Source organism: Muntiacus reevesi, chromosome 4 (genome assembly GCF_963930625.1).
Source record: "Muntiacus reevesi chromosome 4, mMunRee1.1, whole genome shotgun sequence".
Classification (NCBI taxonomy): Eukaryota; Metazoa; Chordata; class Mammalia; order Artiodactyla; family Cervidae; genus Muntiacus; species Muntiacus reevesi.
This window is the reverse complement of record NC_089252.1, coordinates 171695854-171715780: the sequence shown is the minus strand read 5'-3', so window position 1 is coordinate 171715780 and position 19927 is coordinate 171695854. Positions and strand designations below refer to the sequence as shown.

At 37.5% G+C, this 19927-nt stretch overlaps 2 pseudogenes; one reads left to right on the top strand and one right to left on the bottom strand.

Annotated features, from left to right (window-relative positions):
* Positions 1–990: 990 nt before the first annotated feature.
* Positions 991–12525, bottom strand: LOC136167594 (olfactory receptor 6C2-like; annotated as a pseudogene).
* A 5949-nt stretch (positions 12526–18474) lies between these two features.
* LOC136166189 (olfactory receptor 6C2-like) lies at positions 18475–19413 on the top strand (annotated as a pseudogene).
* Positions 19414–19927: the final 514 nt, after the last annotated feature.

The following is a 19927-nucleotide window of genomic DNA, read 5'->3' as shown; positions in this document are numbered from 1 at the left end:
TGTCACCCTAGAAATGAAAGTCAAAAACATTCCAGTCTGGACCATTGCAATTTATGGTGAGAAATGTGAAAGGAATAAAATAACCAGATGTAGAACATCACTCCTTGAGAAATACTAGTAAAGGCCATACCTTGTTTTATCAATGTTAAAGATAATCTCTGCCTTTATATTGAATGCCTTGTCTGTATCACAAGGCTTCCTTGTATTTTGCTGGTTTAATTTTCTTGATATTTAAGGACTTTAATTTGCTGCAATTTGCTGGCTCATGTTGACTCAAATTAGTGATATTTAGGACTTCCATTGTACTATGTGTTTCAGTACTAGTCTTGATTTATCATCCCAAGGATGGTTTTATTTTCTCAGCATATTTTTGTAAAATGACTGTCACCTCAGTGATGAATTAATGTACAGGATTCTTCGCTTGAATGAGAATCCAGTGAATCTAAATATTTGGGCTTTAAACTTTCTTTTACAAGGTACATGTGTATCTTCAGGTGTCTAAACTCTTATTTTCCTCTCTAGCAAAATAATCCTTTCCTTTTGCTCAAACTAAACCATTATTATCTTCCGTTATTCCTGTTTGAAAAGAAAAATTCTAATCATATATGTGTGTGTGTGTATATATATATACTTTTTTGACATTTACATGCAAAACAAGACAATAGATGCTGTCACTCCATTATTTTACTATCAGTTCAAGAATTCAATTTTTTTCCACATAAGATTTACTAGTTACTTTATTGGTCACAGTGAGATTAGAGTTTAGGTAAGGTCCTTTTCCTAGAAATTCACTTTCATATTCTTTTGATATGAGTTGTCATCTTGTAGAAAGTTTATTTTCAACAAGAGTTGAAATGAAACAACTTGTCTATTTCAACAGGCATTGAAAAGATGGCTTTGGATCCAAGATTAAATAGTAACAGTGGTATAAGAATGTTAATATAAACAACAGGGCACATTAGTTAAGTGATGAAGCCTGTGACTTCAAGGTCAAATGCTCTTTTTAAATTTATATTTTATGCTGAGTTTCAGCATTCCTTTACTTCCTTGAAACCATGAAATTCTTTTGATTAAGTCTGTAAAAACTTTCACTTGCTTGTTCCTCAGGCTTTAAATTTATGGGTTTAAAATGGGGACAACTGAATTAGTAAACACCAACATCCTTATTAATTGCCACTTCATCTTTTGCTGAAGGTTTGACATAGATGAAGATACAATTACCATAGGTGATAGAAACCACAATCATGTGAGAAAAACAGGTAGAAAAGGCCTTCATCTTTTGCTGGGCAGAAGGAAACTTTATGATGGTCTTGATGATGTATATATATGACAGAACTACACACAGAAATGTCCTGAAGTTAGTCAACACAGTAAGGGCAACAACCAACTGTTCTATGAAACTTGTGTCTGAACAAGAAATCTTCAACATAGGAGAAGCATCACAGAGAAAATTGTCAATGACTATAGTCACAGAACTCCATGTTTAAGCCCAGGCAGAGTGATGGAAATATGACCAGCCAACCTGCTATCCAACAGCAAATAACAAGTCTTCCACAGACTCTGCTGTTCATGATGGTTGCATAAAGTAAATGTTTGCAGATGGCCATATAATAGTCATAGGACATGATGGCCAGGAGAAAAAAAATCTGTTCTCCAAAAAGAAAAACAAAAAATAGCTGGGCAGCACAGCATTGTAGGAAATAGTCTTGTCCCCAGTTGATAAGCTGTATAAGAATCTGGGAATGCACACCGTGGTGAATAAGGTTTCTAAAAAGGAGAAGTGTTTCAGGAAAAAGTATGTGGCAGTTTTAAGGCGAGAGTCTACTAAAGTGAGTATAAGGATGGTCAGTTTCCCAGTGACACTCAATAAGTAGGAGACAAGCAGAAATATAAAAATCAGAACCTGCATTGGAGCGTCATCTGTCAGTCCAGGAGTATGAATGTAGGTAATGATGTATTGTTTCTCATTGCTGACTTGTACTTCTTCTCAAGCTCCTCACAAAGTCAAGTGAAACTGAACTGAGAAACCTTGTATGAAATTACAAGGCCATGGCCATTGGGTAAAAAATAAATCTAATCAATGCAATGAATAGTCATTTTCTTCTTTGACTTGACAATGACCGATCATAACTCTGGAATTCTCAGCTCCTTCAATGTGCATCATATTATTAAGTTGCTTCCCTTGTAGCTCAGTCGGTAAAGAATCTACCTGCGATGCAGGAGACTCAGGTTCAATTCCTGGGTAGGGAAGATACCCTGGAGAAGGAAATGGCAACCCACTCCAATACTCTTGCCTGGAGAATACCTTGGACAGAGGAACCTGGTGGGCTACTGTCCGTGGGGTCGCAGAGTTGGACATGACTGAGTGACTGACATGCGCACACACACAGACAGGTAGTGCTGGAAACCCAAAACACATCACGACGTGGGGCAGAGGCTTTTGCCAAATGACTGAGAAGAGTTTGAAAACTCAGAAACACACTATAAAAGAGGACAGTATATAAGATGTATCTAATATATCATGTCCTTGTTCCAAATCCACAGATCAGGAGAAAGATAGATGGGAGAGAGTCAGGAGATTGTGCAAATAAATAATTGAAAAAAAAATGTTCAAATCTTAGAAATGAAGCAGGAGAGGGCTTGTCTTTACAATCTAATTGTAAATGTGTTTATCTAAAAATTTGAGTGGAGAGCAATTATGAATAGCTCCAGAAAAAAATGAAGCGGCGGGACCAAAGTGTAAACAATGCTTAGTTGTGGATATGTCTGGCAGTGAAAGTAAAGTCCAGTACTGCAAAGAACAGTATTGCATATGAACCTGGAGTGTTAGGTCCATGAATCAAGGTAAGTCACACAAGGTCAAGCAGGAGATGGCAAATGTGAACATTGACATCTTAGGAATCAGTAAACTAAAATAGATGGGAATGGGAGGATTTAGTTTAGATGACCATTATATCTACTACTGTGGATAAGAATCCCTTAGAAGAAATGGAGTAGCCCTCATAGTCAACAAAAGAGTCTGAAATTCAGTGAAGTGAAGTTGCTCAGTCATGTCCGACTCTGCAACCCTATGGGCTATAGCTCACCAGGCTTCTCCATCCATGGCATTTTTCAGGCAAGAGTACTGGAGTGGGTTGCCATTTCCTTCTCCAAGGATCTTCCCAATCCAGGGATTGAACCTGGGTCTCCTGCATTGCAGGCAGATGCTTTACCCTCTGACCCATCAGGGAAGCCAGTAGTAGGGTGCAATTTCAAAAATGACAGAATGATATCAGTTCGTTTCCAAGGCAAACCAATCAGTATAACAGTAATCCAAGTCTATGACCCAAACACTAATGCCAAAGAAGTTGAAGTTGAACAGTTCTATGAAGACTTGCAAGACCTTCTAGAACTAAAACCAAAAAAGGAGGGATTGGAATGCAATCCAAGAGGTACCTGCAATAACATACAAATTTGCCTTGGAGTACAAAATGAAGCAGGGCAAAGGCTAATAGAGTTTTGCCAAGAGAATGCACAGTTAATAGCAAACACCTTTTTCCAACAGCCTAAGAGATGACTCTACACATGTACATCACTTTAATGGTCAACACTGATTAATTATATTCTTTGCAGCCAAAGATGGAGAAGCTCTATAAAGTCATCAAAAACAAGACCTGGACCTGACTATGGCTCAGATCATAAGCTCTTTATCGCAAAACTCAGGCTTAAATGGAATAAGGTCAGGAAAACCACTAAGCAATTCAGGTATGATCTAAATCAAATCCTTTATGATTATACAGTGTGAGTGGTGAATAGATTCAAGGGATTAGATCTGGTAGAAGATTGCCTGTAAGACTATGGATGAAGATTTGTAACATTTTTCAGGAGGCGGTGATCCAAACCATCCCCAAGGGAAAAAACTGCAGGAAAGAAAGTGGTTATCTGAGGAGGATTTACAAAGCTGAGGAAAGGAGAGAAATGAAAGGCAAAGGAGAAAGGAAAAGATATACCCAACTAAATGCAGGATTTCAGAGAATAGCAAGGAGAGATAAGAATGCCTTCTTAAGTGAAAAACACAAAGAAATAGAGGATGAACATAGAATGGGAAAGACTAGAAAACTCTTCAAGAAAACTGGAGATATCAAGGGAAAGTTTCCTGCAAAGATGAGCACAATAAAGGACCGAAATGGTAAGGATGTATCAGAAGTAGAAGAGATTAAAAAGAGGTGGAAAGAATACACAGAAGAACTATACAAAATGGTATTAATGACCCAGATAACTACAATAGTGTGGTCACTCATCTAGCCAGACATCCTGGAGTGTGAACTCGAGTGGGCCTTAGGAAGTGTTCTTACAAACAAAGCTAATGGAGGTGATGAAATTCCAGCTAAGCTATTTCAAATCCTAAAAGATGATTCTATGAAAGTGCTGCACTCAATATATCAGCGAATTTGAAAAACCTCAGCAGTGGCCACAGGACTGAAAATGTCAGTTCTCTTTCCAGTCCCAAAGAAGGGCAATGGCAAAGAATGCTTCATACTACCCTACAACTGTGCTGATTTTACATGCTAGCAGCGTCAAGCTCAAAGATTTTTCAAGCTAAGCTTCAATATACGAGAACCAAGAACTTCCGGATGTACAAGCTGGGTTTAGAAAAAGCAGAAGAACCAGAGCTCCAATTACTACTGCCATAGAAAAAGCAAGAGAATTCCAGAAAAGCATTTGCCTCTTATTCACTGACTATGCTAAAGTCTTTGACTGTGTGGATCACAATAAACTGTGGGAAATTCTTCAAGAGTTGGGAGTACCAGCCCACCACACCTGCCTCCTGAGGAACCTGCATGCATGTCAAGAAGCAATAGTTAGAAGCGACATGGAACAATGGACTGGTTTAAAATTGGGAAAGGAATGCAACAGGCTGTATACTGTCATTCTGTTTATTTAACTTCTATGAATAGTACATCATGCTAAATGCTGGGCTTGATGAATCAAGCTGGAATCAAGATTGCTGGGAGAAATAATAACAACCTTAGATATGCAGGTGATACCACTCTAATGGCAGAAAGTGAAGAGTAACAAAAGAGCCTCTTGATGTGGGTGAAAGAGAAAGCTTAAAGCTCAGCTTTCAAAAAACTAACATCTTAGCATCTGGTCCCATCTCTTCATGGCAAATAGATGGGGGGAAAGGGAAGCAAAGACAAGTTTTATTTTCTTGGTCTCCAAGAAAACTGTGGATGGTGACTGCAGCCATGAAATTAAAAGACACTTGCTACTGCCAAGGCAAGCTATGAAAAACCTAGACAGCATATTAAAAAGCAGATATAACAAGCAATAAATGCTGGAGAGGGTGTGGAGAAAAGGGAACCCTCTTACACTGTTGGTGGGAATGCAAACTAGTACAGCCACTATGGAAAACAGTGTGGAGATTTCTTAAAAAACTGGTAATAGAACTGCCATATGACCCAGCAATACCACTTCTCTGCATACACACTGAGGAAACCAGATCTGAAAGAGACACGTGCACCCCAATGTTCATCGCAGCACTGTTTATAATAGCCAGGACATGGAAGCAACCTAGATGCCCATCAGCAGACGAATGGATAAGGAAGCTGTGGTACATATACACCATGGAATATTACTCAGTCGTTAAAGAGAATTCATTTGAATCAGTTCTAATGAGATGGATGAAACTGGAGCCCATTATACAAAGTGAAGTAAGCCAGGAAGATAAAGAACATTACAGTATACTAACACATATATATGGGATTTAGAACGATGGTAACGATAACCCTATATGCAAAACAGAAAAAGAGACACAGAAGTACAGAACAGACTTTTGAACTCTGTGGGAGAAGGCGAGGGTGGGATGTTTTGAAAGAACAGCATGTATATTATCTATGGTGAAACAGATCACCAGCCCAGGTGGGATGCATGAGTCAAGTGCTCGGGCCTGGTGGGCTGGGAAGACCCAGAGGAGTCGGGGGGAGAGGGAGGTGGCAGGGGGAATCGGGATGGGGAATGCGTGTAACTCTATGGCTGATTCATATTAATGTATGACAAAACCCACTGAAAAATAAAAATAAAAAATAAAAAATAAAGCACTTGCTAATTAAAGAAAATTTTGCTAAAAAAAATTAAAAATAAATAAATAAATAAATAAAAAGCAGATATATCACTTTGCCAACAAAGGCCCATATAGTCAAAGCTATGGTTTTTCCAATAATCATGTACAGTTGCGAGAGTTGGACCATGAAGAAGGCTGAGCACCAAAGAACTGATGTTTTCCAATTGTGATGCTGGAGAAGACTCTTCAGAGTCCCCTAGCTTGCAAAGAGATCAAACCAGTCAATCCCAAAGGAAATCAACCCTGAATATTCTTTGGAAGGACTGATGCTGAAGCTGAAGCCCCAACATTTTGGCCACCTGATGCAAAGAACCAACTTATTGGAAAAGACCCTGATGCGGGAAAAGATTGAGGACAGGAGAAAACGCGAGGACAGATGAGACGGTTGGCTAGCATCACTGAATCAATGGACGTGAATTTGAGCAAACTGTGGGAGATAGTGAAGGAAAGAGGAGCCTGGCATGCTGCAGTTCATGGGGTCGAAAACAGTAGGACATGACTTAGCAACTGAACAACAACAACAAAGGCTTTACAATGCTGTGTTTGTTTCTACCAAATGCCATATGAATCAGCCATAAGTATACACGCATCCCTTCTCTCCTGAACCTCCCTCTCACCACTCTATGCCGTCACAGAGCGCAGGGCTTTGCTATGCAGCGCCTTCCCGTTAGGTGTCCATCTCACCCGCGGTGGTGTTTGTATGTCAGTGTTGCTCTCTCAGTTGATCCCGACCTCTCCTTCCCCAGCTTTGCCCACGAGTCCTTTCTCTACATCTGTGTGGCTATCCTGCCCTGCAAATAGTTTCATCGGTACCATTTTTCTAGATTCCGTGTATATGGATTAAAATATGATTTTTCCTCTCTCTAACTTACTTCACTATTTATATTAGGCTCTTTGCTCATCCACCTCAGTTCAACTGACTCAAAGTTGGTCTTTTTCACGGCTGAGTATTCTACTGTATATACGTATAGCAGCTTCTTTACCCACTCATCTCTCGGCGAACACCTAGTTGGCTTCCATGTCCTGGTTATTGTAAATAGTGCTACAGTGAACATTGGGTACATGTGTATTTTTGAAGTATGGTTTTCTCAGGGTATGTGCCCAATAGTGGGATTGCTGGGTCATATGGTACTTTTACTCCTAGTTTTTTAAGGAATCGCCAAACTGTTCCCTATAGTGGCTGTATCAATTTACATTTCCACCAATGGTGCAAGAGGATACCCTTCTCTTCACATCCTCTCCAACATTTAATGTTTGTCGATTTTGGCTGATTGCCATTCTGATTGATGTGAGGGGATACCTCATTGCAGTTTTGATTTTTATTTCTCTCAGAATGAGCGATGTTGATCATCTTTTCATGTGTTTCTCAGCCATCTGTAGGTTTTCTTTAGAGGAATATCTGTTAGTGTCTTCCACCTTTTATATATATATACACATATATACATGTATATATGTGTGTATATATATATATAATTTTACTTATTTATTTATTTTTGACTGTGCCGTCTCTCCCATGCTGTGCAAGCTTTTCTCTGGTTGTGTCAAACAGGGATTACTCTCCCACTGTGGCGTGCAGGCTCCCACCTCAGTGGGTTCTCCTGTTGCCGAGCACAGTGGTTGCAGCACGTTGGCTCAGTAGTTGAAGCTCCTGGACTGTAGAGCACAGGCTTGATAACTGTGGTGAATGGGCTTAGTTGCTCCACAGCATGTGGGATCTTCCAAGATCAGGGGTCGAACCCCTGTCTCCTGCACTGGCAGGCAGACTCTACCACTGAGCCCCCAGGGAAGTCCCTGACCATTTTCTAGTTGGGGTGCCTGTTTTTCTGATATTGAGCTACATGACCTGCTTGTATATTTTGGAGATCAATCCTTTGTCAGCTGCTCTGTTTACAGATATTTTTCTCTCATTCTGAGTGTTGTCTTGTCTTCTTGTTTATAGTTTCCTTGTTGTGCAAAAGCTTTTAAGTTTAATTGGGTCCCATTTGCTTACTTTTGCTTTTGTTTCCATTAGTCTAAGTGATGGATGTAAAAAGATCTTGTTGCAATTTATGTCAAACTGTCCTGCCTATGTTTTCCTCTAAGAGTTTTATAGTTTCTGGTCTTACATTTAGGTCGTTAATCCATTTTGAGTTTATTTTTGTGTATGGTGCTAGGAAGTGCTCTAATTTCATTTTTTACACATGGCTGTCCACTTTTCCCAGCACCGTTTATTGAAGAGGCAGTCTTTACTTCATTGTATATTTTTCTCTTCTTTGTCAAAGATAAGGTGCCCATAAGTGGATGGATTTATCTCTGAGCTTTCTATCTTGTTCTATTAATCTATATTTCTGGCTTTTTTGCCAGTATGATACTGTCTTGATTACTATAGCTTTGTAGTATAGTCTGAAGTAAAGAAGATTGATTCCTCCAGTTTTTTTTTTTTTTTTTTTTTTCTTTCTTTCTCAGTAATGCTTTGGCTAATCAGGGTCTTTCATGTTTCCCTACAACTTGTAATATTTTTCATTCTAGTTCTGTGAAAAACACCATTGGTAATTTGATAGGAATTTTGAATGTCACAAGCAAAAAATATTGCACAAAAGAAGATGAGTACAAACACATAGTGTGTTAATTATTTCAGAGGAAATTCAAAAGCAAGCCAATGTAATATATGGTAATAGAACTTAGAATAGCAGCTACTTTTGATTGAATCTTGACAGAGGTTAAAATAAAGTTATTTTGATTGTTGGTGGTTATATGGTTGTCTATATTTATAAGGAGTAGTTAACCAGTAAAGCTCAATTTTTTGCCCTGATAGTAATGTGCTATATACCAATATATTGTTAAAAGTGAAACTGAAATTTCCAGAAAAATAAAAACAAGGTGAATTCATCACTTGTATACAACACTAAAAATAATAATAATAATAAAGTGTCTTTTATGACTAATGAAAATAATGAAACGTATTCTTGAAAGTGCTGTAATTAATAAAACATAAAGGATAAAATAGATTAAAAAGTTAAATACACATTTTCTGTGATAATAATAAAACCTTACAGTGTTTACATATATAAAGAATTTTTAACACCAGAAAAATTTCTGGGAAAAAGTAATATTTCCTCACATAACATTTAAAAAGATTGAGGGTTTTGTTTTCAGTAAATTTCCTTTATCTGAAAATAAAGAATAAAAAGAGTCCTATAATAATTCATTGTTTTATTATCACTTCAGACTCTTTAAGTGTGGGAAAGTTAGACTCACATCTTTTAAGTCCTTGAAGGAATTAATCCAGTTTAGAAGATACCAATCCAGGCTTTAACCTTTGAAAAGAAAAAAAAAAAAAAAAATCCAAATTCTATCCAAACATCAACTACCCTCTCCTTACAAATGAGGCTGATGGATGTGTCATCTACCCTGACTGTGGCAATAGTTTCACAGATGTAAGCATAAGTGAAACTCATCAAATTGTATATGTTAAATGTGCACACTTTTGTACATCAATTATACCTCCCAATAAAGCTTCTGAAAAAACATAAGCAGAATTGAAACTTGGGGAGAATTTGTAATCTTCTTTACACTTTTAATGCGCTAGTGGTAAAGAATTTTATTTCACAAATTAACATTCTAGAAATATTTTCTAAGAAATCTGTACCTATAAGTTGTAAGAACCTATACACTGGAAGAATATTTAATCATCTAAACTTGGGGCATCAACATTATGGAGGGGTTTTTTTTTTTTGGTAATTTACTAATGATAATTGGAGGCTAATTTACAATATTGTAGTGGTTTTTGCCATACATTGACATGAATCAGCCATGGGTGTACATGTGTCCCCCATCCTGAACCCCCCTCCCACACCCCTCCCTATCCCATCCCTCAGGGTCATTACTAGAGTATCTATACTGTCATTTGATCTTAGATGATGTGCATTAGATATAATATCTAAAAACTTGGCATTGGGAAAATATTAGGAAACAAATTTTAACTGATGAGTTTAGAGTGGCCTTGGTAATTTATTTAGTACCCTTATTGGGAGTAAATTCTAATATATATATATATATATATGGTAGACCCAGAAAAATATTCAAAGGCACTGATGATGTGAAAATAAAATGGTAAAGGTGGAAGTTGTTCAGTCTTAAAGAGAACTGATCTTCTCTCTTGAGGGGTATAATCATATGATTTGTTAACCATTGACTTAATATGAAGACAATTTGATTAAGAAAAATAGTTACTAGAAATGTGGTAATAATTAAGAAGAAATATATAGTCTCTACTCTCCATATTCTAAGTGGAGGTTCCTCCTATTATGCAATAATTTTCAGAAGTTAAAAAATACATGAGTCATACAATTATTCAATGAACACATGTACAGTATTTTATTTAACTAATTTAAAATAATTTAAACAATCATATGGCTGCTGTTTCAGAGGAGAAATCAAGGAACAAGCATATAATCAAAAGAGTGCTATTCAGTATCTATTAGAAAGTGAGCAGAATTTAATTAATATTAAACAGTGCCGTAACTCTTTAATGTTATTTAAATAACTATTTAATTATTTAAATGTTAAATAGCTCCATACACTTTATGGAGCTATTTGCTCCATAAAGCTATTTGCTTGCAGGAGAGAGTAATTTCATTTTCCTGATAATTAAATGATTTTAGATGAATATTTTTACAATTAGATTGTAAAGAAAGGCAGACACTTTCCTATTTTATTGCTAAGATTTGGACATTTCTTCCAATCATTTATTTGTGCAATTTCTGGACTTCTACCTATTCTGCCTGAGATGGGTGAATTTTGAACAAGGATATGATATACTTTATTGACTATGCCAAAGTCTTTGACTGTGTGGATCACAACACACTGTAGAAAATTCTGAAAGAGATGGGAACACCAGACCACCTGACCTGCCTTTTGAGAAACTTCCTGCAGGTCAGGAAGCAACAGTTAGAACTGGACATGGAACAACAGACTGGTTCCAAATAGGGAAAGGAATACATCAAGGCTGTATATTGTCACCCTGCTTATTTAACTCATATGCAGAGTACATCATGAGAAACGCTGGACTGGAAGAAGCACAAGCTGGAATCAAGATTGCCAGGAGAAATATCAATAACCTCAGATATGCAGATGACACCACCCTTATGGCAGAAAGTGAAGAGGAACTAAGAAGCCTCTTGATGAAAGTGAAAGAGGAGAGTGAAAAAGTTGGCTTAAAGCTCAACATTCAGAAAATTAAGATCATGGCATCTGGTCCCATCTCTTCATGGCAAATAGATGGGCAATAAGTGGAAACTGTGTCAGACTTTATTTTTGGGGGCTCCAAAATCACTGCAGATGGTGGTTGCAGCCATGAAATTAAAAGATGCTTACTCCTTGGAAGGAAAGTTATGAACCAACCTAGATAGCATATTAAAAAGCAGAGACAGTACTTTGCCAACAAAGGTCCATCTAGTCAAGGCTATGGTTTTTCCAGTGGTCATGTATGGATGTGAGAGTTGGACTGTGAAGAAAGCTGAGCACCAAAGAATTGATGCTTTTGAACTGTGGTGTTGGAGAAGACTCTTGAAAGTCCCTTGGACTGCAAAGGAGATCCAACCAGTCCATCCTAAAGGAGATCAGTCCTGGGTGTTCATTGGAAGGACTGATGCTGAAGCTGAAACTCCAATACTTTGGCCACCTCATGTGAAGAGTTGACCAACTAGAAAAGACCCTGATGCTGGGAGGGATTGGGGGCAGGAGGAGAAGGGGGTGACAGAGGATGAGGTGGCTGGATGGCATCACCGACTCGATGGACATGGGTTTGAGTAAACTCCGGGAGTTGGTGATGGACAGGGAGGCCTGGCATGCTGCGATTCATGGGGTCGCAGAGTCAAACACGACTGAACTGACTGAACTGAACTGAACTGATCATATACCCTCCCTGGAGGAGCACACGGCAAGTCACTCCAGTATTATTGACTGGAGAATCCCCTTGGACAGAGGAGCCTGGCGGGCTACAGTCCATCAGGTCGTAAAGAGTCCGACATGACTGAGCAATGAAGTACAGCACATGATATACCCTGATGCTGGGAAAGATTGAAAGCAGGAGAAGGGGACAACAAAGGACGAGATGGCTGGATGCCATCACAGACTCAACAGACGTGAGTTTGAACAAGCTTCAGGAGGTACTGAAGGACATGGAAGCTTGGCCTGCTGCAGTCCATGGGGTCACAAAATGTCAGACATGATTTAGTGACTGAACAACGTGATATATTTGATCCATCCTATTCCATTTCCTCTTTACATTGTCTTTTCTACAGACATATTTCAGACTCTCCAAAGTCACTTAAATGGTCTGTGTCAAGTAGTAGGGTGGAATTAGATTTCTAGCACTGTCTATCTAGGGGTATATAAAACTCACTAACTTGAGACTTTCTTACTGGGATATCCAAAGCCATCTTTTCAATACTTGTAGAATAAAACTGATCTTTTAATCTTCATTTACTTGTTTACTTTCTCTCTCTAGTTGACTCAGAACTCAAATAAGAAATAAGGGTGAAATTCATCAGATCCCATAATCCCAGCAGTACCAAAGAGAGACCCAAATGCTTTCATGATAAACAAGCTGCATTACACACTGGCAGCAAACTGTGACAATACCCTTCAGAATTCTAAAATGTAGGCGGGTTTGCCTCAGGAATTCCTCTTCTGATAATATTAAGCTAAGGAAATAAGGATGCTTATATGAAATATTTGATATTATATTTATAGTAGTTAAATATGAGAAGCTATATTAAATAATGGTTTATCCATTAGAAGAGTATGGTACCGAAAAATTGTGATGCAAATATATTTTTTACCATAGAAATAATTACAGATATTGACTTAGAAATTGACTTTATGTATACAGCTTATCATATATAAAAAATATACATATATAAATATTTTCCCATTGAAAACATAGACATAAAGCAACTTTGGTGTGTTTTCTGAATACTTTATTATATGAGTTGAAGAGTACCCAGAAATATCTTTTCATCAGAACGTTATTGTTTTACACTTAGAATGTATCTAACAAAATTTTGCATCTTATTGTCTCCAAGGACACAATTCCCACTGCTGCCTCTGTTACATATTTTGCCAAAATTCAGTGCATATTAGATTCATTAGTCATGTTTGAGCTTTAGTCACACTTTATTTATCCACACAGAGGAAACCTGAACATCCATAAGAGTCTAAGATAATAAAACATTCATCTTACTTCACTGTGTAAAAAACTGTCTTTGCCAAGAGATATCAGAAATTATATTTTTAAAATCTATGAATGTATTTCTCAGACATTAAAAATAATGACTTTTTATTTCAGCTTTGAGACATAAAAATTGTTTCTTAGATTTAAAGTGGAATAGAACCTTTAAAGAGAGTCTGCTGACAATTCAGAGAGTACTATCCACTGCAAAATACTGTGAATGTGTATGTCCTCATGAGAGGGGCATTTGTGCATGTATTTAAGACCACTTATAATTTCAGTTTCATCTTGGGGACAATGAAGATTACACAGTCAACTAAAACCATGGTTACCTTCCACTAGAGTAAGTATGTTCTTCTTTGGCAGTATCAGTTTTTTTTTTCTTCATTCAACATGCTAGTTCCTTAGTTTCTGCAAAATATCAGACTTATCTATTTAAATAAACATCAGAGATGGCAATGAATTAATTTGGATATCTCCAAAAAGAAAATAGTTATTTCTAGTGTTTTTTAATTAATGGACATAAGTTTGAGTAAACTCTGGGAGTTGGTGATGGACAGGGAGACCTGGTGTGCTGCAGTCCATGCGGTCGCAAGGAGTCGAACATGACTGAGTGACTGAACTGAACTGACCTGAGTGTTTTTTAGTACCAGAAAAATGAAATATGAAGGGATTAGACTCACTGGAAATATTTATTACATACATCATAGAGATGGGTTACTTATCTGTTCACTCTTTTTTATCATTAGTATCTACAGCAGAACCAGCTAAATCACAAGTCTCAATAAATACGTTACAAATCAATTCGTGAGTGCTCATAAGAACAAGGGTGATAAACAGAAGTGACCTATCCTACTATGTCACTCTAATGAATCAATACGTATTTATGCCCATTGGTAACTATAAGATACTTAAAGTGCCAAATTCCCAGCAATGTTGTCATTAGTGATCAAATTATAATGAGCTAACCATAAAAGCAAATGATCCTTGAAATATATTAAAAAGAAAATCCACATGAATGAAAGTGATTTATCAGAGCATTCACTTAACACTTGGGATCACAGAAGATAAGAATCAGTGACTAGAAAGGCAGGAGAGTTTGGGAATCCTGAACTATGGTCTGAGTTAGGATGCCACAGCAAAGCACTGAAAGCTTTAGAATTTTCTCAGCTTAGTTCACAGTATCAATTCCTTTATGATATTATCTAAAAGTTTACCTGATTGCTAGCTAGTTATTTCTCCTCTCAAGCCAAGAATAGTGCCTCTTTTCTATAAAGATGCTTATTAACTATAGGTAATTTCCTATCTATTGCAGTCTGATGATATTATTTGTTATTGTCTTGACAGAAATAACAAGCCTTCATTCACTAGGCCTTAACACAGTTAACACATCTCTAGGTTCCTGTGGAATAGACTGCAAAAATAAGTGAAACAATTCATATAACAAATAAATTAATCCTTCCGTGGGAAGTCCTTTTATTCCTTAGAGTGAAGGGGGGAATGGCATAAATTCCACATTTACAAAAGAAAACTGCTGCCCAAATGATTACTCAATGATACCTGAGAAAGAAATGTGGAATATCTATTGCCTTGTGTTCAAAATTTTAGGTCTCTGGAATCTGCCGTTAGTACTTCTCCAGAGAGCGCTGAACAGGTTGACAGAGGCATGGAAGTCCACCAACTTCATAACTTTATGCAGAACATAGGAAAGGAACACAAGAGTTTTATGGATTAATGTCATCATGGTGGTTTAGTTGCTAAGTCATGTCTGACTTTTGTGACCCCATGGATTGGAGCCCACGAGGCTCCTCTGTCCATGGGATTTCCCAACAGGAATAATGGAGTGGGTTGCCATTTCCTTCTCCAGGGGATATTCCCAACTCAGGGATCAAACCCAGGTCTCCTGCATTGCAGGCAGATTCTTTATCAACTGAGTTACCGGGGAAGCCCCTAATGTCATCATACATCAATATAAGTAACAGTTAGCGTAAGTTATGGAGCAAAAAGAAAATGAGAAGGAGGAAGAAAATGAAGGAGAGAAAAAGTAGGGGAAGTGGCTTTAACTTACCATCTACCAGGCACTCTGCGTGGATTATCTCAATCAATATGCACAATAACTCCATATACTTGGTAACATGGGGGAAGCAGGCTAAAGAGAAAAGGGGAAGTAAAAACACTGCCTCTCACCCCACAAGTCGTGTAAAAAGCACAGGAAGTAGATTTCCTCTCACTACACATCAGTCCACAGGAAAGCAACAGTCACTCAGATCTGCTTAATATTAAAGGCAGTCTCAAAAGATCAGTTCAATTTTACCAATTAGGCTCATATAAAAATTTTAAAATCTTCTTAAAGGTCACTCTAAAAACCCACTAAATCATTTTAAAGAAAAATACTTTATATTCAATGTTTAAGGCAAATATAATATTTATTTATTTACTCAAATACCTATTACCTTAAAACAATTAACCTAAGTGCTATGCACTTGAAATTCAAAATCCAATCATATGTTCTGTATCTTCCTCTTCAGAAACCTTAGCTAGAGCTTAAATGAATTAACTTCCATGAGCTTTAAAGAAATATCTAGAATTGGGTAACTTCAGATCATTATTTTCATAACACTTAGGAGAGAATTATCGTATTTTGGGCTTTAGAAAAATGATTCTGATTGTGTTGTTTTTAAAATCTTGAACAGGAGAAGCAATGGTATATGCTGAGCATATGTTAATATACTTTTGCAATATTTCAGCTATGAGATAAAGATACCCATGGTATAATTCTCATGGGAGAAACAGGCTAAAAAGGAAAATGTGTGTAAGAAATGCAAGGAAGAATTTAAGAAATCACAAGACTTGGTAATAAGCTGAAGATGAGAGTAAAGAGGGGAGGAACTGGGAATGTCCTCGTGTGACCTGGGATTCACAGGGAAGGAAGCACTTCTCTGCAAAGTTTAAATGAGTGCCATACTTAAAATCTTGGAATGGACACATCTAGAGGCCACTCAAAAGGAAAGAATGAAGAAATGAAATAGGAATGCTTAATATAGCAAATAGTGATGTGTGTTCCCCATGTTCCAGTCACAGCTATAGATATTGTAGATATTGTGTGTATTATCTACATTTATCAGTACAATCCTAAAATGTATACATTATTTTCATCTCAATTTGCACTTGAAAAAAGCACAAGATACAGAAGTCAATTGTCCAAGGAAAATAAATTCAAACCCTCTGTGTGTGATCTATATGTCCAAGAATAAGTTTAATGTTGAAGTCAGAATACTGTAGGAAGCATTTTCCCTGCATATATAAATTTGGGAATTATCAATCTAGGGAAGTCAATTTATTTATGAGAATCTCTTCAAGAGAGAGCAGAGTGAAAGAACAGATTGTCTAGAAAAGAAACTGCAGGTCAACCCATTAACAGAATGGTTATCAAAAGAGAAGTCACCATCAAGGAGAATGGAAAATAGACCAGAATGGTAGGAAGAAACTGAGGAAAACATGAGATAGGGGAAATTATGCCATCATCACTTTTGCAAGTTGGCAGCTTATTCCCTTACATGTAGCTGAGAGTTTGAGTGAAATGAAGACTGAATGGTATTTAATGAGTGAAATGAGATAGACTAGTGGTGACCTTGTGAGGAATAGTTTAATTAGTGCAAAAATCAGGTGAGTTCATATATAAACGGTTAAAAAGACAGAGGAAACAATTATCATATAGATGGAAGGTAAATGTAGAAGTATCATTAAGAACTGGCAAAGTTTTGTTAAACTGGATACTGCTAAATGTCATTCATAACAATGTGATTGAGTGTATTTCAAGCTGAAATAAGGTTGACCAAAAACATATTAAAAGTCATGGATATGGTTTTTCAGCTCTATGAACATACTCTAACATTCCCTCCTTTCTCTGTAATAAATTTTGAAGCAACACATTACTAAAAAAAAAATACTTACACAGGGTGGGCAGACTTCATTGTCAAATGTGTTTAGAAAGAAATAATAGAATTCAGTTTATAATTTTAATATCAAAAACTGCTCTAAATGAGACCCGTTTGATGGGAAAAAAGAAAGTTCTCAAGAGCTAAGGTTTCCCTGGTGGCTCAGATGGTAAAAAATCCTCCTGTAATGCAGGAGACCTGGGTTCTATCCCTGACTTGGGAAGATCCCCTGGAGGAGGGCATGGCAACCCATTCCAGTATTCTTGCCTGGAGAATCCCCAGGGACAGAGGAGCCTGGCGGGCTACAGTCCACGGGGTCACAGAGTAGGACACGACTGAACGACTAAGCACAGAACAGCACAGAGAATATGAAACTGTAGCGTCTCGTTAGAAGGCTTTAGTGTTTTCAATGTCAAGGGAATCAGAAATAAAGTAATCCACTCAATGATACAGTTCCAGAATGCAGTTTGCAGATTGGGGAGAAATTTTTGTTGCACAAGCATGTCCTAGGAAGCATGAAAATACATAACATATTCTATTCTAACAGTAGCTGGGAAGCACAGTCAAAGGTAAATATTGCAAATATACTTTGAAATAAATTTTCTATGAGGAAAAACTCCTAGTGTTTGGATTGTGACACATTTAAATAAATTTTTCAGAAAATATATTCAGTAAAAAAGTTTTAAACACGCCTCGAAGAAGCTGGACTGGGTAAGCTCGAACGGGATAAACTATCCTGTGATAAGTAATTCGTTGCCAGTGTAATAACTAGCACACATGTAAGCTTTAATGCTAAGATTTTCTTAAAGACCACTGTTTTGCTTTTTTTTTTTTTTTTAAGGGGGTGTTAACTTCTTGCTAGAAGCATATATGGAGATAAGACATTCAGGAAAACAGACTTGATACCCAAGCAATATATTGATAGAGGCATTTTTTCCCATTGATATTTATATGTTGAATGACCGATTAGCAGCTAAGTGTACATTCATTAGAACCAGTAGTGTGAAATAACACAATTTAAAAATGAATATGCAGTTTATGTGACACAAAGAGGTGATGAAACATTGTCATGTGCTATGTGCTTGCTTCTCCAGTGACCAGTTGTATCAGAGTCACTCTCAGATTTACTTCTCTTGACATCAGAAACCAGCCAGGAAGCTGGAGTTCCTCATGCAAAGTCTATTTTTTCAAGCAGATTGGGCAAGGATTAACCATCACAGATGAAAAACCAAACCTCAATATCAACCTTCATCTTGCTGGGGCTGACAGATGACATTCGACTGAAAATTTTGCTTTTCATTTTTCTATTTCTGTCCTATACTTTGAGTGTATCTGGAAACTTAAGCATCATCACCCTCACTCTGATTGATTCACAGCTTAAAACACCTATGTATCTATTCCTCCAAAATTTCTCCTTCTTAGAGATTTGATTCACAACTGCTTGTGTTCCCAGATTCCTGTACAGCATATCATCTGGGGATAAGTCCATCACCTATGCTGGTTGCGCCAATCAACTGTTGTTTACAGACCTATTTGCAGTGACAGAATTCTTCCTCCTGGCCACCATGTCCTACGATCGCTATGTGGCCATCTGCAAACCCCTGCATTACACAATCATCATGAGCAGTAGAGTCTGCAAGAACTTCATCCTTTTCTGTTGGGTGGCAGCACTGATCATCATACTCCCACCAATTAGTTTGGGCTTAGAACTGGAATTCTGTGACTCGAATATCATTGATCACTTTTGCTGTGATGCTTCTCCTATCCTGAAGATCTCTTGCTCAGACACATGGCTGACAGAGCAGATGGTTATTGTGTGTGCTGTGTTGACCTTCATCATCACCCTCATGTGTGTAGTTCTTTCCTACATTTATGTCATTAGTACTATTCTAAGGTTTCCCTCTGCCCTGCAAAGGAAGAAGGCCTTCTCCACTTGTTCTTCCCATATGATTGTTGTTTCCATCACTTATGGCAGCTGCATCTTCATTTATGTCAAACCTTCAGCCAAAGATGAAGTAGCTATTAACAAAGGAATTTCGCTCCTTATTACTTCTATTTCACCCATGTTGAATCCCTTTATTTACACACTGAGAAACAAGCAAGTGAAGCAAGCGTTTCTTAACTCAGTTAAAAACATTGCATTCCGCTCAAAGATATAGAGGGAAAATGAGTCAATGAATCCAGTTAAAAGGAAGGATGAACAGGCACAAAACCTGAAGCTGCTGATACTGTTTGTCTCTATACAATTTAATCTCAGTCATATTGACATTCTCACTTCTCTTTAAACTTGCTTACTGTGAACCCTGTCTATGCTATCACTTACTCTTCATTAAAACTAAACGCTGGGCCTTCCCTGGAGGCCCAGTGGTTAAGACTGTGCTTTCACTGCAGGATCACGGGTTCCATCACTGATCTGGGAACTAAGATCCTACATGCCACTGGGCATGGCCAAAAAAAAGAAAAGAAACAGGAATCAACAACAAAAGCTACACTCTGAGGATGTTTGCTCTATCTGGCAGAAATTGCTATCTTCAAACAGGTTGGTTGTTATCCCTGGAAACGCAACAGACCACATTTTCTCCCATATTTATATACAGTCAGGTATGGCTATGTAGGCCACTTGATAGCTAACAGAGCGGGTGTGGAAATAGGCGATTCATTTTTAGAACTTGC